Here is a 22,285-nt window from a genome sequence, read left to right as displayed (position 1 = left end):
AAAACTTCTCTTTAATAAACTCCGTAATTCAACCTCCTTGGGACTTTCAGTTTAAGCCCTGCCTTCTATCCCCCTAATCAAACTCAAAGCACTTCTGAGAACCCTTTCTGCTTTTTTCAGTGCCATGCGCAACCAAATTGGACTCATCATGCTACCAGAATTACTCTAGGACCAAATGTAGGAGGAATATAATCTTCTTTCTTTTCCTTGGTGTTCTCCAGTTTATACACTGAAGGATTATCTTCTCTATCTTAGCCCTTTTGGTCACGCAGTGTGCTGGGAAGTCACGTTGAGCGTTATCCGCCGTGATTTCTGATCCTTTTCAGAGTTTCTGCTTCACAGAACAGAGTTCACCCTACTGTAAGCATTGCACACATTTATTTCCCTTTAAATCTGGGCTTTATGCAAAACCACATTTGCCTTTCTCCAGCTAATTAGCTAATCCAGGTCACATGCTCTGTCCTTCCACTATCACTCCTTCCATTTCTGTAGCTTTTGTCAGTGAATTTTTACTTTCTATCATCTCAGCCAATTAAAATGTTAAACAGGTTAGAGCCAAGTACCGATCCCTGCGGGATGGCTGTGGAAGTACACCCACTCAGAAAGGAATCCCCGTTACCTACTTCACTGTGATGCCTGTCAATTAATCATTTCAAATCCATTTGATGTATGCCATGTTGATTTTATATCTGTCTAAATTCTTACTCACAGCTATCTAACAAGCATTTTATAAGCACCTAGAGAACAATAAGGTGGATTAAAACCAGCCAACATATATCCATCATGGAAAATTGCAAAACAGACTTTGATATGCAAAGGGACCAAGTGGCTGCTGTCTCTTGATTATTAGAAGGCTGCTTACGTTATCCCTCGTAATGTCTCATAAACAAAGTAGGGGAATATATAACTTGGATAAAACCAAAATGAAGTCAGTTTACTAGGGTGGAAAACATGTTGAAAGAGTGATTCTCAAGGACATTTCGGCAAATAAATATATTTTTACTTCCGCAGAATGCCTGCAGTGAAAGCACCAGCAAAGAGACAGTTTGGCATTGTACTTTCTGAGCAAACCTGTGGCAGTGACATCTGCGAAATGTTAGGAAATTTCTACTTTCTTTTGCCCTGACTGGTAGGTAACCTTTAGAGCCGCTGGTCCCGAGAGGACTCACCATGACCCTGATGTGCAGCTTGGGAACAGGTCCACTGAGTTCAGTGGCATTACTCGTGAACTTGCAGCTTCACTCACGTCTACGCTGCAGTCCAAGAGCTGGCTGCCATGTAATGCAGACATATGCCAGCTATAAAATATAAAGCTAGCTCAGACGCAACTAATTGTGTTTCTGCAGTAGAAATTCTGGCTGGGAATCAGCCAGTTCACTGAGCTTTTCTGGTAGGTTTTGATTTTTGCAGGCAGTCCTATGCTCCCCGCTAGTTTGGCTGCAGTGTCCAGCCTAGCTAGTTTAAAGCTAACTCGGAACTCCTCCCCTCCCTGTTACTGCCATGTCTTCTGAGGATGAAAACTTACTGGAATATTTGCACAGTTTTTTTCACTGAAAACAAATCTTTTGCAAGCCAGATCTGGGGACCTGATGCCAAGAAATGCAGCCATATTAGCGGCGGAGGAAATTTCTTGTCTCTTGGAAGATCCTGTTTTTGTGTGCTATCATGAGATAATTCCCTGTTGCAGAATTATCTCAGGAATTCCTCCATCCTTGGCTGCCAGAATGTGAAACCACTGTCTTTTTTTGTTCTAGTCTGCAATTTGTTGCTGTGAAACGTTTAGTTTTGGTTAAATATCTTTCACTGATCCTCTAATCCTGTATCTGGTAAAAAGTGCTATTCAATATGCAAAGGCTCTCTAAGTGTCTAGACACAATTCTGACTATGCACGGTTTACTAGGATAACTAGTAAATTAAGGGAAGCTGCGTCTTCTCTTTTTCATGCTCTTCTACACTTTGCTGCTCTTCAAGTTCTTATATTGCATCCTTTTTATACCACAGAGTAAGGTTTTTTCAAATGTACTTCAGAACAAATGTCTCTAAGTGTCCTTTTTTTTCCTTTTCACATGCCAGATGGTGAAAAGAGGCCACCATGCGTTTCTAGGATTGTGGTTTAAAACCAAAAAAGGATAGAAATTTGCCAAACTGACATTGACACTGACAGCTGGTGAAAGAGCTTTTTCACTCAACGTCGGTTTTGGTGAGGAAGGCTGATGTAGGAGTGAAACCAACGGACAGTGCTTCTGATTATTGTACATGTGTTTGAGACTAACCTGAATATACCAGTCACTCAGCAAATCCAGTACAGACTTCATTGCCACTCAGGTGCTTTCTTCCCCAAGCTACACTGTTTGTCTCACGCTTGCCAAATTAATGCAGCTACAGGAGATGCTGGCTTTCTGAATTTCCTTGCTCCTGGTCCCTCCCTCAGGCTAGTTTTCAGTGTCAGGCCAAAGACTCTAAGTGGAAGAGGCTGGCCAGGCGGCAACAGAATCCTCATTTGGGGACAGGCAAAATTTGGGAATAGTTAAGGACAGACTACACTGCGGTGGAGTGGATCCTGTCATAAACTGACTGAAGCAAACACATTTGAATGTTGATGTAAAACAGGCTTTGCAGCAAGGGATGTTGCAATTCATACATAAAATTATATGGTACTCTGGCTAAATACTTTGGGCATGCTTTATATATAAATACTTCAGGAAAGAAAAAGATAAAAGCAGTTAATCTTCCTGAAGATGGTTAATAAACATATATGAATATGATGAATGCATAAACACACTCCGTACAGTACAGAGTATGCAAAACTGTTAGCTGCTTCTATCATCTGACTGAGAAGTTTTCAGGTAAAGCCAGCACATCCACCTAGTATAATATCTTTTCTTTTAAGGGCAAAAGAGAGAAACTATATAAAGAAAGAAAGAAAACTGAAAAGGAGAAAGTATAATGAAAATCAGAAGTATTCAGAAAAATAACCGTTTAGCTGGATACTTAAGTTTGCTGAACAGGCAGAGGTAGCAGTAAATAGAGGGTCTTCCTCAGCTCTTGTAGAAATTGCTTTGGAAAAATACTGCATAACTAATGCAGGGATATATGGCCGTCAACAGGATTTACAGCCTGGGTCCAGCACACAAGAAATAAAAAAATCAGCCTGATACATCCCACCTGGCCTGTGATTCCTTTAGCCACGATAACAAGCTGGAACAATCTGGCGGTATGCATAGTTTTAGTGATTCTTGAATTCTCGTGGCTTGGACTTCTCAAAGAAATGAGTGAACTAACTTGTCCTTTATTAGCAGTTTTTAAGTGCTACATCCTCCTATCCATGCCTATACGCAAGCTCTCAGAAGCTCACTGCTCACGTACACCCCTACATAAACATATGCACTGAAGAACAAGCACTAGATGTGCAGACAAGCAGTAGTCTAACATAGATAACATTGCAGGCTGTAGGATATGTACTGATAGGTGAATTTATCTAAATGGCCTAGCATGGGTAGAGCCACAACACAGAGCTGCAGTAATCCCTACCGAGGATAAGGCTGCAGGCTGCTCTAGCTCATTCTGGTACTCGTGGTAGGACGAGCTCTACAACATGCTGCACAGCAAGCATAGCACAGACCCTTCTTACGCCTCACAAAGTCAAAGTCCGTCTTCTTCTGCGCAGCTACATAATGACGGAAATCCTCTGTACACACAGTCATCTGAGGGAGCCCACTGGCGATGCACATGGGCCAGGTGCAGTCAGGGTCTACTAATTGGCAGCACCCAATCTTGTGTTAAGTGCCTTAGGGTACAGCTAAATTGCAGTTATTTTTTTGACTGAAGTCTCTTGGGGGCAGGTCTCTCATTATGTGTATTTGCAATAGTATTAAAGATTTGGCTGTATAGCGGCAGCTGTTTTTAAACTCTCCTCAGTCTCATATTATGCTGCAGATGTGCCTAGAATAGGTTTTCTCCTGAATGAACAGCGCTCAGTGTGGCACTGAACACTCACCTCCAGCTGCCCGCGGACACCTGAGTACTTGCTTGGTACCTTGCAGGATCAGCCTAATCTTACTGAAGCAAGGTATGGACGTGTGTCTCGTGTACATAGAATGATGTTTAGATATTACACCAAATGGCTTTCCGAAGATGTTTATCTTATTCATAAGGAAGACCTACAGTAAGTCAGCAGTGCTGACATTACCCTTCCATAGTTATTAGCTTTCTCTTCCGTGCAGGAGAAACATAGTGAGTGATTTGAAACCATTAGACACACTTTGTCTTACACATCTTTTGTAAATCCTACTGGAAAAATAAATGTGAAAAGAGCTTATGCCTTCCCTCCCTGTGTAAAAATGTCCAATAGATGCCTTAGTCATAGAGGAAGGTCATTAGGGGCTGCCGCTGAGGTTTAATAGCGAACGGAATGATTCCTGAGAAAAGGGGAAAAAATATTAATTGACATATGGACAAGTATCTACTGTGATTTCAATTAGTTTCTCTGTTGAAAAATTTTTAGCACTGCACAAGTCAAAAAAAGAGCGTCTTTTGCAGTGGAGAATTGCTAATGAGAGCAGAGAACTGGTAATGCCGTTATTTGGCCAGATGAGAATTCTCAAAAATTAGTCTATAATAAAATGATATTTTCTAGTAATTCCCTAAGATTTTGTATGACTGAAGGGTTGTATTAATTAACCAAGATCTGGCAACTTAGCTGTGGGAAACGAGTACGGACATTTTCCATAAAGAAGTAACCGCAGAAAATGAAACAAAATATTGAGGCTCTACACACATTGAGCTTTTGTATTACGCATAGATGACACACTAGAATAAACCTAGTTCTAACTTATTCTCATTACAAATAATAAACCATCGGTTTGCTTTGACGATGACTTAAATTTACTGCTTTTGTTTTCACATATGTGCAGAAAAAATAATATTGGTCACAGTCAGTGGCATTTGGAGGTAGGTAGGCTTGCTGTTATTTGAATTTGCAAATTGTTTTGCCGAAAGGAAGATAAGATCGGAAAACCTAGCCCTAGTTCCCTTCAAGCATCTTATTTAAACAATATGTGGTATCATTAATATGTCTTACACAGAGGCGGTAGCAGAGGTTTAAGTTTCTTGGTTTCGTGAGAGAAGAGATCTTGCCTTGCCTGAAGAACATGAGAGGGTATATTTACTTCTGTGCTTGCAGAGGAGAGTTTTCCAGATGAAGCTCCCTGAGACAAACCTAAAAGCTCCATCCACTCTGAATGGCAGGCTTAGACCAAAGGCTGCAATTAAAGTCAAATTCATGTAAGCTCGCAGTCAGGTTTGTACATCAGACAGGCGTCTAAGCTCACTAGGAAAGAGTTAGGGCCTTCACTACTCCTCAGGGTGAACCGAATCGCCCACCTGTCTGCGTGGCGTTTGTCCTGGTGTTGTCCACCGCCCTGGAGCCGGACAGGCAAGTCCTTTCCAGAAGGATCTTGATGTTGTGGGTGGCAGTCTGACTGTATGACCTTGGGTTTGTCTAGTTGTGCTGGGGATGAATTTTATTAAGCTTAGAGGTTCCCAGCGTCTAAACGATGTGGGTGCAGAGAGTCAGGCTAGAAAACAGGCCCGGTTTTAGCTGGTTCCATACACCATTCAGCTAAGTACAGTACAGTGCATGCTGGAAAGAGCACAGCTAAGCTTTCTGTAATAAATTGAAAGGATTTTGTGCAAACCAGGCAAGCTGGCAGTACCAATGGTTTCTTAATTGTCACCTTGGCAGAAAAGGGTTTGTTTAGACAAAGTGTGCTGCAGAGGATCTGTTTGTGTTTGTTCACAACGGTATGTTGAATAAAGAAGCTTTTTCAAGCTGACAAACAAAGTTCATTCAGTATTTAAGAAGGGGAATGAGTTATTCGAGATGTCTGAAGTGACTCGTATACAAACAGCTAGGAGGTTTCTTTGGACTGCGACTAAGGAGGAAAATTAACTGCCTAGTCCATTGCCAAGAAAGAGACCGTAAAGAGTGTTCTTTATCGTACAGAGGCATTCACTCATTTGTTTGACTCGTCTCAAGACTTAGTATCATTTGCTGAAAAGTTGCAGGCTTCTTGCTTTGTGGGATAAGGGATGCTGTAGCAATTAATGGACAGAAATAGTAGGGACAATTTCCTACACCGGTAAAATATGAGACACTAAAAAGAGTAAACTTGTAGGTCTATGTGCACACTTCCTCTTCTCTACTGTTTCTACCTCTTTGCTACTTATTTAGTTAAAAAGCATGTTCAGAGCATTGCAAAGCACTTTATGCAAGCAGAAAAATTAGTGCCCCCAGGAATCAGTACTGCTAAATGAGAAATAAAAAATAAAGAGATCAGGAGGATGAGGAGAGAATAAAAGGGACAAACATTATAAGCCAAATCCCCAAGTGCCATACTGGAAGGGAAGATGAGGAAGAGCAAGGTGGCTAAATGAGTTGCCACGCTGTGGAGCTGGGGCTGCCCCAGGTGCCCCCAGGGCCCCTCTCCCTCGGGGCGCGGGACGGGCCCGGGCATCCAGGGGGAGCCCCCACCAACACTTGCCCCTTGCCCCGGGGAGCCACCAGCCACGCGGCACCCTGACAGGCTGTGCTAACTCCTGTGGACGTACAAGGTATCCAAGGTACTTGGTATCCAAGGATTATATTATTACTAGTTTTCTGACTATACGCTGTGAATCAAGGTTGGGTTTGAATTTAAGTTACTTCAGAGGCACAACCTGTGGTGTCTTATTTCTGTATTTTAAAAAAGAATAATATTGGGTGAATCTTTATCTAGTTCATCCCTGTTTCCCTTTCAGCTGCCTCAAAGGCAATTTAAAAAGCAAGCCAATATCTAACCACTATGTTTCGTTATTCAGCTTTTTAACGAAGAGTTTTTGAGTCTTATGCCAAAAAAATACTGTTCCAGTTTTAGCATTCTGACCTTGTCTACCGTTGTGTCAAGTTTTGGAGTGACTTCCGACCTCTCTTGGGACAATTCTTCCCCTCTTCCTAACTCGCTGGGAAACTACCTGTTTTTACCATGCAGAGTCTAAATTTCGGAGCTGCAGCCATGTAAACAGAAGAGGCCCACGCTGTATTTGGCACCGGTTTGATGTTTCCCTCCAAGAGGCTGCGACAATTAGGTGATTCAAAACCTGTTTCTTGAAAACAAACATGTTGTTCATTTAGTCACCAGTATACAGCAAACAGAGACAAGAGAAGGAACAACTGGTCTAACTGCTCGCTCACCTAAACTTCATTCTTTCCTGGACAGTTTTGGTTTATTTTTACTTAGCCCGGAGGCCTCTACTTCTAGACTGAAAAGAACATTCCCTCCAGATGCGACTATATCTCAAAACGGAATATGGCACAAGGCTGCCTGCGCTAGTGGGGTAAAAGGCAGTGTGTTACCATAGTGTGTGTGAATAGCATCGAGATTCCTGGGCCTCATGTTAGTGCACTGTCAAAAGCTGAGATTTGTTACTTGCAGTGCAGCACTATGTTAGCATGATTAGATTGCAGCTGGACTGAAAGAAAAGCAGTTCACGTAGCTTCCTGACTGAGGTCTCCTCTAGCTTGAATATCTGTTTACTGTGGTGCTTTTTGTCCAAGAGAAGTCTGGAAGATTTCTACAGGTCAAGAGAGCAAGTTCCTTGAAAAAGCCACTTAGCCACGGTAATAATGATATTCGACTCACTAAGTTCTGTCTATCTTGGTCATGTCTGCCTGTGTTAAAGTAAAATAAAATAAAATAAACCCTGCATAGGCATATGTAATATAGACCCATGTGTAGTTGCTACTCCCTTTCCCTGTGATGGGCTTCACCTATCCTTCAGGGATTTGAAAACTAATTCTGTTTGACCACAGCTGGGCGTTTCTCATTAAAAGGTTCCCCGTGCTGTTTTCGTGAGGACTCTCAACAGATGAAGGTGCCTCATCTCTGTTGTTTTGTTTCTTGTTTGTTTTTTCCCCTGCAAGTCCTTTTGATTTAACCGCATGCCGTCAACAACAGAGAACTGCCTGCTATTGTGGAACGCTGCAACATATTCTGTGACCTTCATAAAAATATTAAGGAACTCTTCCCGTTCCTGGAAAAATAAATGTCTTAAAAGTCTTTTTTTTGTAATAACTTTGTAATTAATTTCTTTAAAATACCTATTTTTTATTTCTTTATCCAAACAGAGGTTTGGAAACCATGTTTGTGTAAGGCACTCTAGCAGTGAATGAATTCCCAATTACTCTTTGATTAAGATCTTTCTTGCATGAAACTCTCTGCTTCCTCGATCCTGGATACTTTTCCATATTGTCTGGTGAGTCAAAAGATCCTAAGGCATCTAAAATACCTTACCACCTAAAATCTAGTTTCCTCCATATGTGAGGAACTACTTCAATTCTCAGTAAGAAGCTGAATGCTGAGGTCTTTCACTTCTCCAACACTGAGTATCAATCTTTTGTTTCCGTGCCACCTTATCAAAAAGCAGCACCGTATTTGAAGAAGATCAGCTTGTTGGAAATTATCCTGATTTATTTTAAGACATAGTGTATCCTTCCTACATTGACTTCATAATCCAGGCAAGAGCTCACTGCCACTTTGTAAAATGACAAATTTTACGTATTCCTTAGTGTCTTCTGCTAACAGCGGCTTGTTTCCGTTCATTTGTTTTTACCATTGTTTGCATTTCTTTATTGATGAAAGATTTCCAGTGAGTGATTATCCTGTCATGTCATTTACTTCTTGAACACTATGTTTAGTTCAAAAGCTTGCCGAAAGCCAGTAAAGCCGTCCAAAAGATTCCCTGTTTGCTTCTGTGTAATTTGGGTAAGGTAATAAATACACCTTGCTGCTAGGCACAGCATGCAGCTGACAGTGATTTGGTCTACCGCAGTGTTACTGCTCCCCCATTTCTTCATAGACCTTCGGGTCCCACTGCAGTTCTTCACAGTTTTCTCTAATGTGAGTTTTACCTACATAAAATTGGATGATTTGGACTGAATGTGAATTATGCTATTTTATTGTTATCTCCTTTTTCATACCATCACTTACCATTGTTACATCTTTGATGTAACGGAGTTTAAGAGAAACTATCAACTCCTCTCATAAGGCCAAGTGCCTGGTTGCATGGTTGACTGTTGAATTTCTATGTTTATTCATTTAATTTTGTTATCCCGCGGTCTGGACATATTTTATAGCAAATATCTGCAAGTCAGACTCATACAGAGTCAACATAGACTGAAAGTTCAGTATTTTTGTACGTTATTGTTTGTCACATTAGTTTGTTTTTAGCTCCATGCCAAACTAGAAAGAAAATTCTAAAAGATGAATTCAGTACTCATTTCTTTACTCACCATTGTTTCTGTAAGTTAGCTAGGTTATAAAGGGCTAGTTTCCATGTTCTCATTTACTGCTTTTAAGTCAGGGGTGTTTGGGGGCAGGGAAGGGTTCTGACTATTTCAGTGCAGATGCTATGTGAAGAATAAGAGGACATTGTACTCATGTGACATGACCCTAAACCACTGAGCTCATCCAAAGTGTCAAAATTAGCTCTTCAGTGCACTTCCTTGAGCTGAAAGTGCAAAAATAAGCATTATGGTTTCATCTTCTGTTTCTGCATCAGTCACATGTTGTCAGATGATTCCTATGGTTTTGGCAATTTCTGCTGATGCCATGAATAGTTTTAATGTCCTGCTTATAATTTATCACGGTTCTTATTCTACCCAAACTACTTTTTTATTCCTAGACCTTAACTGAATATTAACTGAATGAAAAAGGATCAAATCTGTGCAGACCATCAAAGTAAACACTGGTGCTTTTGGAGCTCTGAAGTTCCACAAAGTTTAAAACTCTGTGCATGTCACGTCAAATCTGCCAGCTTCAGTTTTTTGTTCTGAGCTGGGTTTTAGTTCTTTTTGGAGGAGAGGAATGGAAAGTGTTGCAGGTGCTTTGATTTCTAAACCTTTTGCTGGCAAACTTGCAAATGAAAAATAATTGCAGCAACTGAAAGTTTGTGACAGAAAAAGTCAACGAAGCAGAAGGCACAAAACAGTGTTTAATGATATTTATTACTTCTAACGAATGATTCTTTGCCTATCCATAAGATAAGAAACACCAGAATCTTGAAGTGCCTGGTAAGAAGTAATGACTATAGATTCACTGTACCACTTGGGGAAAAATAAGTATAATTAATCATTTTGACCTCAAGGGTGTTAAAAGATTTGGGGGATTGCAAGTTACTCCATGTAGGAGGAAAAACTGATGGTAAAACTGACAAATACAATCCTCATGAGTGAAACTCATCTTTGATACTGCCTTGCTTACCCAGAAAGAGCAGAAGGAAAACAGGAAAACTTCTTGTCCTGTGTCAGGGAAACAGGACAAGAGGAATCAAATAAGAGAGTCTTTGTTCCTGTTTCCAGCTGCTTTCTGCTGGCTCTTAATTTCAGACTTCTGTCTCTTCCCTTCTTTATGGAGCTACAGACAAAGCTTATCCAGCTCTCTGGAGCTCCTTCGTGATTTTCCTTTCCTTATGATGCTCTTCACTTCTCTTTTTCTGTTTCACACATCCACGCCCACTCCTGCTCAAGCAATATTCACCAGGCCCCAGTAAATCATGTTTTACCATGGCTTTGTATGACCCTTTGTTTTTGGATGTTTGAAGAGATTATTTTAATTTTACTTTAAGAGACTGTTATTTCATAAAGGAGTGTAGTTCTTTGACACTGTAATTTAAATGAAGAATCCCACCAGTTTCACCCCACAACAGCATTGAGTCCATTTCTCATAGAAGGAAACAGACAGGCAGAAATTTAAGGGTGGATCTTGGAAGTCTTGTTGTTTCAATGTGTCACGTTTGTGAAAGCCAAGAATTTCATCTAGGTATGTAAATAATTGACCTTTATTTAAAAAAGGTAGAGCATTCACAGGCAATGGGAAACCTGCTTTGAACGTCAGAGCATTAACTGGTGAGTCCACGTGTAAGGAAACAGAATTTGAAAAAGATGGCATAACTGGCCTGTCTTTACTGCAGCTGCAAGTAAATCCCCCAGACTATCTGTACTCGGAGGAGCGTACTTAATTTTGTGAGGTGCTTCTTCCCTTGAGAGACATTGAAAGACTGCAAAAGGGCTCTAAGATGATGGAGAGAAGATAGACAAAGGAGGAACAAAAAGTTGTCACTCACTGAAGAAGCAAAGACGTTTAAAGAGAATGAAAATGTAGACAGACATCAAAGTGAAAATAGCATAGAAAATGAATATATGTGAAAGTGGAGAAAATGTAGATAAACTGGAGTTATTCCCTTTCCATCCTTATTGATCGCCTTTTCTTTCACTTGAGCCCTGAGTTGATTTATTCTTCAGTTCTCCAAGTCTGGGCGTAACTACCTCATTCTGTACCCATCTGATTTATTTCAAAACCTTTTCTTGTTGCTTTTCTTGCTGAAATCCTGTGGGCTGCCTAGACCTGGGCTTACACCAGCTGATATTTGTGCTAATTTCTACTCCTGGTCGTGATTCATAGGCTTTCAAGAGGGGAAGGATCTATTAGTGTAGTTAGTCCAGCTGCCTCCCAGAGCAGCAGCTTTTGCTATAGAGTATTTTCTAATATGTTTTCTTGCCTGATTTTAAATCTTCAGTGCAATGAGGCCAATTCATCAGGGAGATGAGTCCACAGACTAATACATCGCACTCTAATGAATCTCTCTCAAGCTGATAAGTCTTTGAATTTCCTGCCCTGTATATTTTAATGTAACAACCATCATAGTATTTAAAAATCCATTTAAATGAAATTCTTTGAAGGTATATTAGCTAACACCGGTGAGAGGGATAGTTTTATCATCTGTAGGTCTGTCACATGCAGTTTCATAAATTTTCACTGGCGTATAGCTGGAGTTAGTAGACATAAAAATAGGGCCATTTTGTTCACCGTGTCATTTGCAGTGAGGTGATGATGGTGGCCAAATTCTAAATCCGTTTGCATAGGTCTCCACAGTTACTTAATTTTTATACAAGAAGAGGAGAAATACTGCAGCAGTTTCATTAACTTTGCCTCTTATGCAATCTACCTGTCCACAGAGGTACATACATTAGGTATCAATCACTGTGATGTTTTACATTCCAGTATTTCTACTGCTGAGACTGAAGAAGCTTGCTGAATCCTTCTGTTCTGAGGGTCACCTCTTCTTGCGTTGGTTGCACGTGTCTTTAAAAACACTCAGATAACTGCATTCGGACTACTTGCATTAACTCCGTGGTTTCCCTTAAATATTCTTTATTCTTTTGTCTAAAACTCAGTATGACATGATGTGTTGTGAGACAGCAGTCCTGCTTAACTCTCATTCGCAGTAATCCTCTAGATCATGGTGAACATGAGCGTTTCTATCTCATAGCAGCGTAAGTTAGAACCAAAGCGTTGTGAGCAGCCTGCATTCACAAAACAGCAACGAGGAAACTGACCCCTTTTTAAGTCCTTTGATATTTAAGCAGTATTATTCAGTATTTGTAACTGTTCCGTAGTCAGATCATGCTTGTGTGAAATACGCTACTCCCACGAGCAAGGAAGTTGAGATAAGGCACTTCCACCAATTTTACTTTTATTCCTAGATTGGCTGTGTTGCAGTGGTGGGTGAGAGGCACGTCCACGGCTTCAGCACAAAGATACTCCCAACTGGACCTTTCTGCCTACGTCTCTGGGGACACTTGAGATCCTTTGGAAGGGATGATACAAGTGTGCATTATTAATGTATATTACCTATGATAGGTTACTGTTCACATAAGATATGAGCAGAATAATGCATGCTTGTGTGAATAAAAGGGATTTGAAAATTCCTTAGGCCACAAATATGAAATGTATCACTGTTCTTCCGAGAGCAAAATGTTATTTCCAGGGCGTTTTTAATTCCTAGAATCTTTGAAAAAGGCTGAATTCAAAGCTGTATTGTTGGTTATCTCCATGCCCTACGGCAACTGGAAAGTGCTAGTCCTCTTCCCTAAAGACCTTTCATCTAGTGGATCTTTCTAATGATCTTCTAGAAGCTTAGTGGTTTTTGGCTTTCTACTCTAACCAAGTAATGTTTGACAATCATTATTTCATGTAGTGTCCATCTTTCACACAGTGTGCTGTCTCTCTTCCGCCTTTACGTTGGCTCTGCTCCCTCAGGTCTTCCATGTTCCCTCTCTCAGTGGTTTGAAGGTTGTGAGGAATTCATTTTTCATTGCTTTGCTCCTTGTATACGTGGATCTAAAAAGATACCGTTGCCTACCCATTTTTGAGTTGATGTAAAGAGCAATCCAAATCGCAGACAACTGAAATGGTCGGCCCTTACTTGTATTGAAGTGTGGCCATTGCAGTAGATGAGTGATTTGACAGAATTGTTAGCGGCTATTCAGTATCAGCTGTTAAGTGAGAACTGTGGCTGATTTTTGATGGCATCTTCTGTGCAACCGTCTTCTATTCAAGAAGCAGGAAAATGCAGGTACTGTGCATCTGGCTGCTCTGAAAACGTATTGCATCAGACACTGGGTAGCAGTGAAGTAACTGGGAGTAGTCCAGACTTGTTGCTACCGATGCCAATAAAGTACCAAAAAACCATTCGGATTGTATGTGAATTGTAATTAAATATCACCTTCAGCGCTTTGCATTAGCCTTATTTATTGTCACGCAACTTTTTATCACCCAGAGCAGCCCTACATTCTGTCAGCCTTAACGGAGGTTTTAGGCTCTGTTCAGGGTGAGAATCTGCTCGTGGAAACTTTCCATCATCGAGGGGATGAGAGGCAGATGTATTCATCCACTCTGCTCGAGCGCAGAGCTGTCCCTCGGTAACCCCGGCCAGGCAGCACCACGTTAGGATAAATCCCAGCAAGGAGGCCTCACAGACTGAGAAAGCCTCCGGACGCCTGGAAGTGTTGAGGAGCGTGTTTGTGGAAGTACAGCCTGCCTTTTTTTGGAGCTCGCCATGTTCCTAAGGCAAGTAACAAGCCTGACCGAAATTGGAGGAATCAAGCTCTCGGTTTTCTGACATTAAAACTGTTCTTCCTTAGCTAACTTTCTTACTTCAGACTTCCTTGGGAGAACACTTGAACTTACACGTGCGTGCCCCAGGCCTGACCCTGCTGTGCAGTCAGCGAGTCTTTATTGCTGTTGTTACAAGTCAGGGGAACTCGCAGCATTTCCGTCCACTGGCTAGCCTGACCTCTGCAGAGTAGAAAGACACTCATGTGACCAGCATTTTATGTACCAAAAACCACAGGCTAATTGCTGCTTTGTACTGTGTTTCACGTAGTTTCATTTTGCTCCCTCTCCCTTCTTCTTTAAAGCGTAAGCATCTTCGGTATATGGATATAACTTCAATCGGCTCTTTATTTCAAAGCACGAGAGTGTATGTGAATATATATGTGATCATCCATGTGCATACTTCTTCATGCGTAAGAGGTACTGAATTTTTTTTCTTCTGCAGGTGTCAAGCTGGTTTAAATTGTTACATCAGCTGTGAATTTTACACAGTGGTAAGTGTTTGTGTTCAAATATTTATTAATCGATTTAAAGCGTGATACTTATTTGTAATATTATCTCTGACGATCTGTGAGATCCATATTATTAAAATAATATCCATACTGGGTTGTGGTTGTCTCCTAGAATACATTATCTTCTCTGCTTAGTTTCGTTGCACATATCCGTTTTAGGCTAAAAGAATTCTAATAGCTTCTGGAAATTTCAGCTTCTGTTCATAAAATGTCTTGGGAATGCAGCGTGCAATAAATCACTGTGACTGACAGCTTTGGCATTTCACAAGAAGTGAATCTCCAGCATGTGACTGTGGGACAGGGAGTATTTGAGCACATGATGCCAAACCTGTCAGGAAATGTGTTTTCTGTCCTTTCAGACAAAGCACGTGTTCATTTTTTGTCTGCAGGTTCCTCTTGGTTGTTTTAAGAGTACATTATGAGTGTTCGTCATAGCTGGAAAGTTTACGGAGCTGCCTTCTTTAGGAAGAACCATGTCATTCCCTTTTCTTAAAGAAAAAGAGTCCCACTGTGCCTTTAGGATTTTGACGTTCTTCATAATCAGTTTGAATGTTAGGGACCCAAGTCACCTTCCTGTTGATTTTGTTACACAACATTCAAACAAATAAATTTACCTAGCCTTTTTTTTTTTCTGTCACTCTTTTATTCTTTAGTAATTTTAAGCGCTTTTGTATACTACAATTTTCTGAGAGGCATTTATGGCCATAATTTTCTCCTTTAATTTCATATTATTCTGTAACCAGAAAATCAAAGATCCAATGTAATTGACATCTGCAGTGATGTTTGGTGCAGTAATAGAAGATGTCCTGCAATTTGGCCTTATTTGAAAAGAAACCTATATAGTGTTTAGCTTTCTTAGCTATTCAGGCAGCTGGCAACAATGGATAGGGAACTATTTTCTTTTGTTCTTTGGTTTCTTTTTTTTTTTTTTTGCCTACTGCTACGTGCCACCTGCTGAAATAAAGTAGAATCATTTTTAAGCTGCAGGAACTCTCCAATAAGCAGTGGCCAGACATATGCTTACAGACATTGAGTCAGCGTGAACTGTGCTACCGGAAACTTCTTGTGGAGGCCTGGCAGCATAACAGAAGATGACGGAGATGATATTCATCCCTTAATATTATTGCAAACACACTTCTGGTCTCCTCGGTATTCCTTCCAGCATTTCAGCAGACCTAGACCCAGAAGCCTTTGCCATCTATGGAGACCCACTAGAACCAGTCACAGCTCCTGCTTTGCCAAAGTCAATACTGCTAGAATACAAACACCGAGCATCAACCCTAGTCCTGTCTCAAATGAGGCCTGGAACGGCTCAGTGGCTGTTCTCCAGCCATAATACTGGAGATTCAGCACAGGGGCCAGGCACACAATGGCTCTGTTTTCCTGATGTCTCCAGACGTATAAATCAAAGCCCAAGAGCAGACCGTAATCACACCTAATGCCTGTAGGATGTCGTGTGAGCCTAAAGTGGTTGTAGAGCATCTTACCACTTTGCCTGCTGTTCTGATGTGTGTTCCTTTATCAGGGTCTTCCTCAGGCTTCCAGCAGACACCGAGCCCAGTGCTGCTGTAATTTGAGCTGCTTTGACCTGGCATTGACAAGACAGAAGGTGGAGAATTTTCTAGTAATTTGTGACTTACTTGATCTTTAGGCAATGAATGTCAAATACTCACCAATCCATACCATACACAGCTCATTTATTCCTCAGCCTTATTATTCCCTTCAGTAAAAGCAATTAGATTCAGAGGGCCTTAATATTAATATATGGGGTTCCTCACCCATCTCACCTTTGTTCACCTAGGGGATAGCTCAGGGTAATACATCTCTGTGAATTCAGAAGCATTTCCACTTCTTTTTATTTCTGGGATACTTTCTCTGGAATGCTTTCCATGCTCCTTTTTGGTTCCCTGCTCCGCTTCTTAACAGCAGCCCCAGACACTGATGCTAAGAGCATTAACATACTCCTTTTGAAGGCTGTAGTTTTGCTACATATGAGCTGTTGAAAAACAGAGGGGGAAGAGGCACAAATGCTTACAGATTACTGCTACGCTCCAGGAGACAGCCAACATCAGCTTCGCAGCGAGGTTGCATCAGAGATCTAAATCTACCTGCATGTTGATGCATAAACAAGGCTTAGAGGAGAGATGCTGGAGAGCGCATGGTAGCATAGGTCAGCAAAAAGATGGACTTGCTTTCCTTTGCGATTACAGTGGGAACAATTATGAAAATAATTTTCCCTTTTTCCCAAGGACTGCTAAACTATTTTAATGGGTTCCATGTGGACCTCTAAGTTGGTAATTGTTTCAAGCATACCTCAGCGCTTATGCATCCTATCTACCTTCAAAGGCTCTGGCTGAAATTAATTTGAAATCCACATTACATTTTGCCCATTAAACTCTTTCTCTCCCGGGAGAAGGATTCCTAAAACTACTGCAGTACTATTTCTTCGGCTGGAATATGCCTGCTGATATGTCTCTCATGTTTTTTTTTTAGTTATTATAATGTCGTATTTAGTTGAAATGAATAAAAATGAGCAATAGATACATAGTATTATATGTACAAAATAAATAATGGTAATATAATAAATATCATTATAGTTACAGAAACAAGTATTTACCAGAAATGTTTAAATGATAGCTTGCTTACTGATGAAAATAAATGGAAGATGTGCTTAAATAGTGCAGAAAGGGCCTTCCCGTGGCACTCTGAACATGTAATATGGCAGGTTAGAAACTGTTGAGGGATTATATGCAAAGGCTTGTGTTCTCCTTCTTTTTCCTTCTGTTTGGATGATTTCCTGGACAATCCCTGAAGAATATTGATGTCCAAGTTAGCAGTTCTGACCAGGGAGACTCTTAGCCAGAACAAAAGCTCCGTTGTTGAAGAGTGTCACAGAGCAGCATGTATAAGATGCAAGATTGAATGTCCCTCAAGCACATGGTGACAAAGCAGTGCCAGGACACCAGCAAAAGGGCTTTTCACCATGAGCAAACAGATGGCCGGAGTGAGAAAGACCAGCCTTTATGGAGAAGAAATTCTCCCACCCCCAACTACTCAATCACTTGCTGTTTCAGGGCAACATTTGATATACTGCAACATCATCTGATGTTTGTGTCCTTTTAATTAAACCAGGAGGTTTGGAATAGAAACGTCCTTGTTTTCGCTGAGAAGTGAGTTCAAAAGGAAGATAATGGAACTTATTTTTTTCCACTTGGTTTGCAAAAGGCTTGTGTGTAATTTGTCCTTTGCAAGAGCAATCAAAGATAACCTGTATGCAATTGATTATAGGCATTGTATCTTTTAATTACTTGTTTCTACACAGCGGTCTAGTTACATGCTGAAAATAGATTAACACTGGCTTGTCTGTTCCTTGCTTACATGGAAAAATAATAAGGCTAGAGTCACCACTCTGTCAAACATCATATCAGAGTCAAATGAATCCAAAACTGTCTTCTACCCCTCTGCCAGTTCACAAATACAGTACAGACATTTGTGCAAAAAACAGTGCTAAAGAGTTTAACCATGTGTCTCACCACAAAGCAAACTTTATATGAACAAAGAGGGGAAAAGAACCCTGATCCTCCAAGCTTAGGGTAGCAGCTGGGAAAAAAAGAAGTGGGCAGTGGGAAAAAGATTAAAAAGCTTTTGCCTTATGGAATTGGAAGAATCCGTGTTCAGCTCATCACTTGTATGAAAATGTTATGGATCAGTAGCAGTGCATTCATAATATTCTTTTTTTCGTAGTTTGATTTAACTTTCATATTTATGAGTAAAAATAAATCCAGAGAGTGAAAGTAGTTATTAAATGTCATAATAATTAGCTTCAAAATCCTTATATTGTGAATTCTTTTCTTACATCAGGGAACTCAGTAAAAACAGTGTAACAAAAAGCTGCAAAACTGAAACTGAAAACTCAAGATTAACATGTGCTGTAGCATGCTGCATGTCTTCACAGAAAATTGTGGAGAGGGTTTGTACAAAATGTATGATTTATAAACTTGTCTGTGAAGTAAGGAAACTGAAATGGGGGAGAGTGCCTTGACCTAAGACAAAGAGAAAAGAATTACTTTAAAACATTAATATCTGTTACAACAATTTGACGTGGTTTGGGCTCAGAGATCACCATGAGTACCTTTCTTAGAGCTTTGAATACTTTACATGCTAATACATGTATTTGGCTACAGATCATTAGCAATGATGTTTTTTTTTTTTGTTTCCAGCCCAGACTGAGAAAAACCGGAGCGGGAGCGTGTGCTATCATCACTGGAAGGACAGACAAGTAAAAGTAATTGCTTCAGGATGTCTTATAAGGCAAATCCGTTGTATGACATGTATTTTTATACCTTCTAAACGCAAGGGCACCTGTTTAACAATGTAGGTATCTCTGCCGGGAGCTACACCTCTCACAATTAGTTTTACAGTGATGGAGAATAGTTTATAATGTGTAATATTATATCTCAGTTGCCTTCACTGCTTTCCCATAGAACATTACACATGGAAAATGTGATTCAATCACTGCAAAAGCACTTAGCACGAACCGCGCACTGAGCATTGTTCTCCTTATTATACAAATGCAGGTGTTACCTATTTCTTTCTAAAGACCTTGTCCTGCGATAGCTGATTTGGAATTTTCTATGCATGCAGAAGCCAAGACTCCCTCTGTATTTTTTAGTGGCTTTGGTTACCTCCAGGAAACGAAAATATTAACCAAGATTAACATGATTTAAAAGGAGCTTGCAGAAACAATAACTCTCATGAGATGTAGTATTTTATGCATATCACAAATAAGATTTATCTGGATGTCTTCTACCCTACTAGGAAGTCAGCATTCAAAAATTTAATTATGCCTCAGGAGCTGCTGGGAAAATTCATAATGAAGAACTTCTAAAGTAACTTTCATCAGATTCAAAACCTACCATTCATGGATCTCAAATAAAAATGTTTGTTCAGGACATTCAGTAATGCCTTTTACTTGCTCTGTAATATAACAGCTGTCCACTCATGTCAGAAGAGCTAAGGCGACTTGAAGTGAAAATGGAAGTAGAGTCATAGTTGCTCTCTAAAAAAGTGGACTAGACACTGGAAGGGATTTGCAAGTTGAGATATGACTGTAAAGGTAATATTCTTCTACAGGAGATTGTAAAATTTTGAACTGGAGGCTCGTTTCAATATGAAACAAACTTCCAAAGAAATGCTGTAATAACATTTTTGACAAAAATTTTAATTAAATAATCTTCTTTTTACTCATTTTCAAACAACTTTCAGCTGGCAAGGCAGGATCCTGGAAGCCTTGGGAACCTGGACAGCTGGAACTGAGACACCAGAGGCTGTCATTTGTACTCTCTTAAAGAAAATCATCTGCGAGGGAATTTCTGCACAGGCCCGGTAGCAACCGAGTAATATCTCATCAACAGCGTTTCAAAGTAGGCCATGTCTTAACAGCAGAAGGATTGCATGGTGTGTGACTCTTTGGGAAAAATGGGATTCTCTATAAAAGGATGTTTTCAAGACTTACTGGGTACATTAAAACAGTCAGATCACCCGAAGTTGTCAATGCATGTTTAAAGGAAGCCACTGAACCTTTTTGATGTGATCGTGTATTTGCTAGTTCCCAAAGTGCATTATATCACGTAACAAAAAACTTCAAGTGGAACAAGAAGTCAAAGCAGAGCAAGTATTGCCTGCTCTGATAAAGTATCCTTGTCCTCCCGCTGTTGAAAATTATTTTCAGTGTAAGTCTTGCCTAACCAGTTCCAGATCTTCCTAGCAACTAGAGAGACTAATGGGTCCGACTGCAGACATGCCGGGCTTGGGGGCAGTGTATGCTCAGGTGATACTAAAGCAGGGATGGAAGCTGTTGAGAACACTCTGTATGAGTGACTGCACAAGCTGAGGGGAGCGAAGAAGAATATGAGGAGAGCTAGAGGGCCTGTCCGAGCCCAAAACACTCACAAGGATGTGTGCTTCACGTAAGTGTCCGTATCGCGTTGTCTTCTCATAAGGACCAGACAGAACAATATAAATCAAAAGTATTTGCTTTATGTTAACATACAAGTTTTGCATGTTTATCTCCACCCAGCAGTTACACATTTTTGTCTTAATTGCACGCTAGCTATCGTAAGTTGATGGCTGTGGAACAGTGATTTTCTTAATCTTGTCCAATACCTGCTCTCAAGCTCCAGCATTGTTTTGCAGTACAACATGAATATAAACATTTCTTTAGAAATCTGAAATGAAAAGTTTAAACTTTTTAATGTTTTTGTCAATAATTTGTGTCAAGACAGATTTAATGCTCTGGCTTTTTACCTGTATGTCTTGATCTTATTTTTTTGAATAAAACTCACTTTAAACAGTGGATATCTTTTATGTAGATATCCTTAAATCCGCACTTTTATGTAGATATCCTTAAATCCGCAAAGCTAGATACTTACCCATTCTACCTCCACTCATAAACAACAGCTCTGATAATCCTCTATACAGACAATAAGCATTCACATGTGAGCCTTTAAAGTAAGTCTGTGCTGCAGACTTACTACAATGAAGAAAATGATCATTTAATATCAAAAATAGAAATTGTGCCATCTCGGCTAGTTGTAATAGAAACACTGTTTGCCTCAGTAGTTTTAATAAGAGATGGTTAAAGCATTTCTGATTAACAGCAAGTTCACTGAAAAATAGTGCTTTGTCAAAGCACAAAGTATTTTGATGAGATTTACAGCTTTTAGCATACTTTTCATTAGTAGAAATTATTTTCTAGGACTGTCTAATCGTGTCTGTCCAAAGAGAAAGGAAGAGCGGGAGACAGGGACAGAGGCTGAAAGAAAAGTACTGAGAGACCTTCAGAGCAAACATTTTGACACGACTGTACTTTCTGAAAACGTTCAAAGGGTTTTGTTTCAATCCCTTGGTGGAATAAAACCAATTCAGAAACCTTGAACGTTGCCATAAAATGGATTTGTCATCCTATCTCAAGCTCTGTTTTCAATGTAATGGAGATAAGCAATAGGCTTCTCTAAGCCATCCTTATGACTGGCAGAGTCTTTGCAAATTACACAAATTATCATCTACACAATAAAATGGCAATGGAAATGCACCACGATATGCACTTTGTTTATTTATTTAGCAAATGCAATCTGGTTTTAATTATGTATGCTAGCACTCTGTAATAGGCTAATAAACGCCCCCTAGCATATCTTAAGAAAACAATAAAGCGTAGGTAATCTGGCTTTTCACGTCTTTTTTCTGAGCTGCCTCTGTATATTATTTGGTGAATTCTGAAAGTCGGAATCAAACTTCATGCAATCTTTCAAATGAAATGAAAACAAATTTAACAGGTTTTAGGGGTATTGGCCTGTGGTTCATCATCACAGTTGCTTCTGTTTCAAGAAAGTTTGATTTTATTTACTTTTTTCTCTGTGCAGTGGAAAGCTCATGTACTTCAGATGCCAACAGCCAAGCTATCTGCCTCCTTGCTTTGGAACTTGTAGAGTTAATGCAGGGATTGTAGTGAAGTAAGAAAATTAGGATTAGAACTAGCTATGAAATTATTAACAGAAAATGGCCTAGAACTTTCCAGCCTATTCCAGCCTATTCTAACACCAAAACTTGGGAGAGAATTTTAAGTAAAGATTGGGCTTTGGATAAACAGCGACACTGAAAATCATAAGTGCAAGGCTGGGTTTTGACTGCATTATCCTCAAAGTGCTGTCATATATAGTGCATAACTGCCGTGTTTTCAAGGTCGCCCTACAAACACACAACGTCTTGGTGCTGCAGGTGCTG

The 22,285-nt window shown here is 40.1% G+C and overlaps 1 long non-coding RNA gene across 1 annotated transcript in view; it reads left to right on the top strand.

The window, feature by feature from the left end:
- LOC138064395 (uncharacterized) overlaps positions 1 to 22,285 on the top strand; it is a 75,991-nt gene that overhangs the window by 40,506 nt on the left and 13,200 nt on the right. Inside the window, exons 2-4 of the long non-coding RNA XR_011137634.1 lie at positions 14,437 to 14,485; positions 18,724 to 18,877; positions 19,769 to 20,472. This is a non-coding gene — a long non-coding RNA (uncharacterized lncRNA). The remainder of the gene's footprint in view (positions 1 to 14,436; positions 14,486 to 18,723; positions 18,878 to 19,768; positions 20,473 to 22,285) is intronic.

This window comes from Struthio camelus, chromosome Z (genome assembly GCF_040807025.1).
Source record: "Struthio camelus isolate bStrCam1 chromosome Z, bStrCam1.hap1, whole genome shotgun sequence".
Taxonomy (NCBI): domain Eukaryota; kingdom Metazoa; phylum Chordata; class Aves; order Struthioniformes; family Struthionidae; genus Struthio; species Struthio camelus.
Note: the sequence above shows the minus strand (reverse complement) of the source record. Positions and strands in the feature narration are given on the sequence as shown.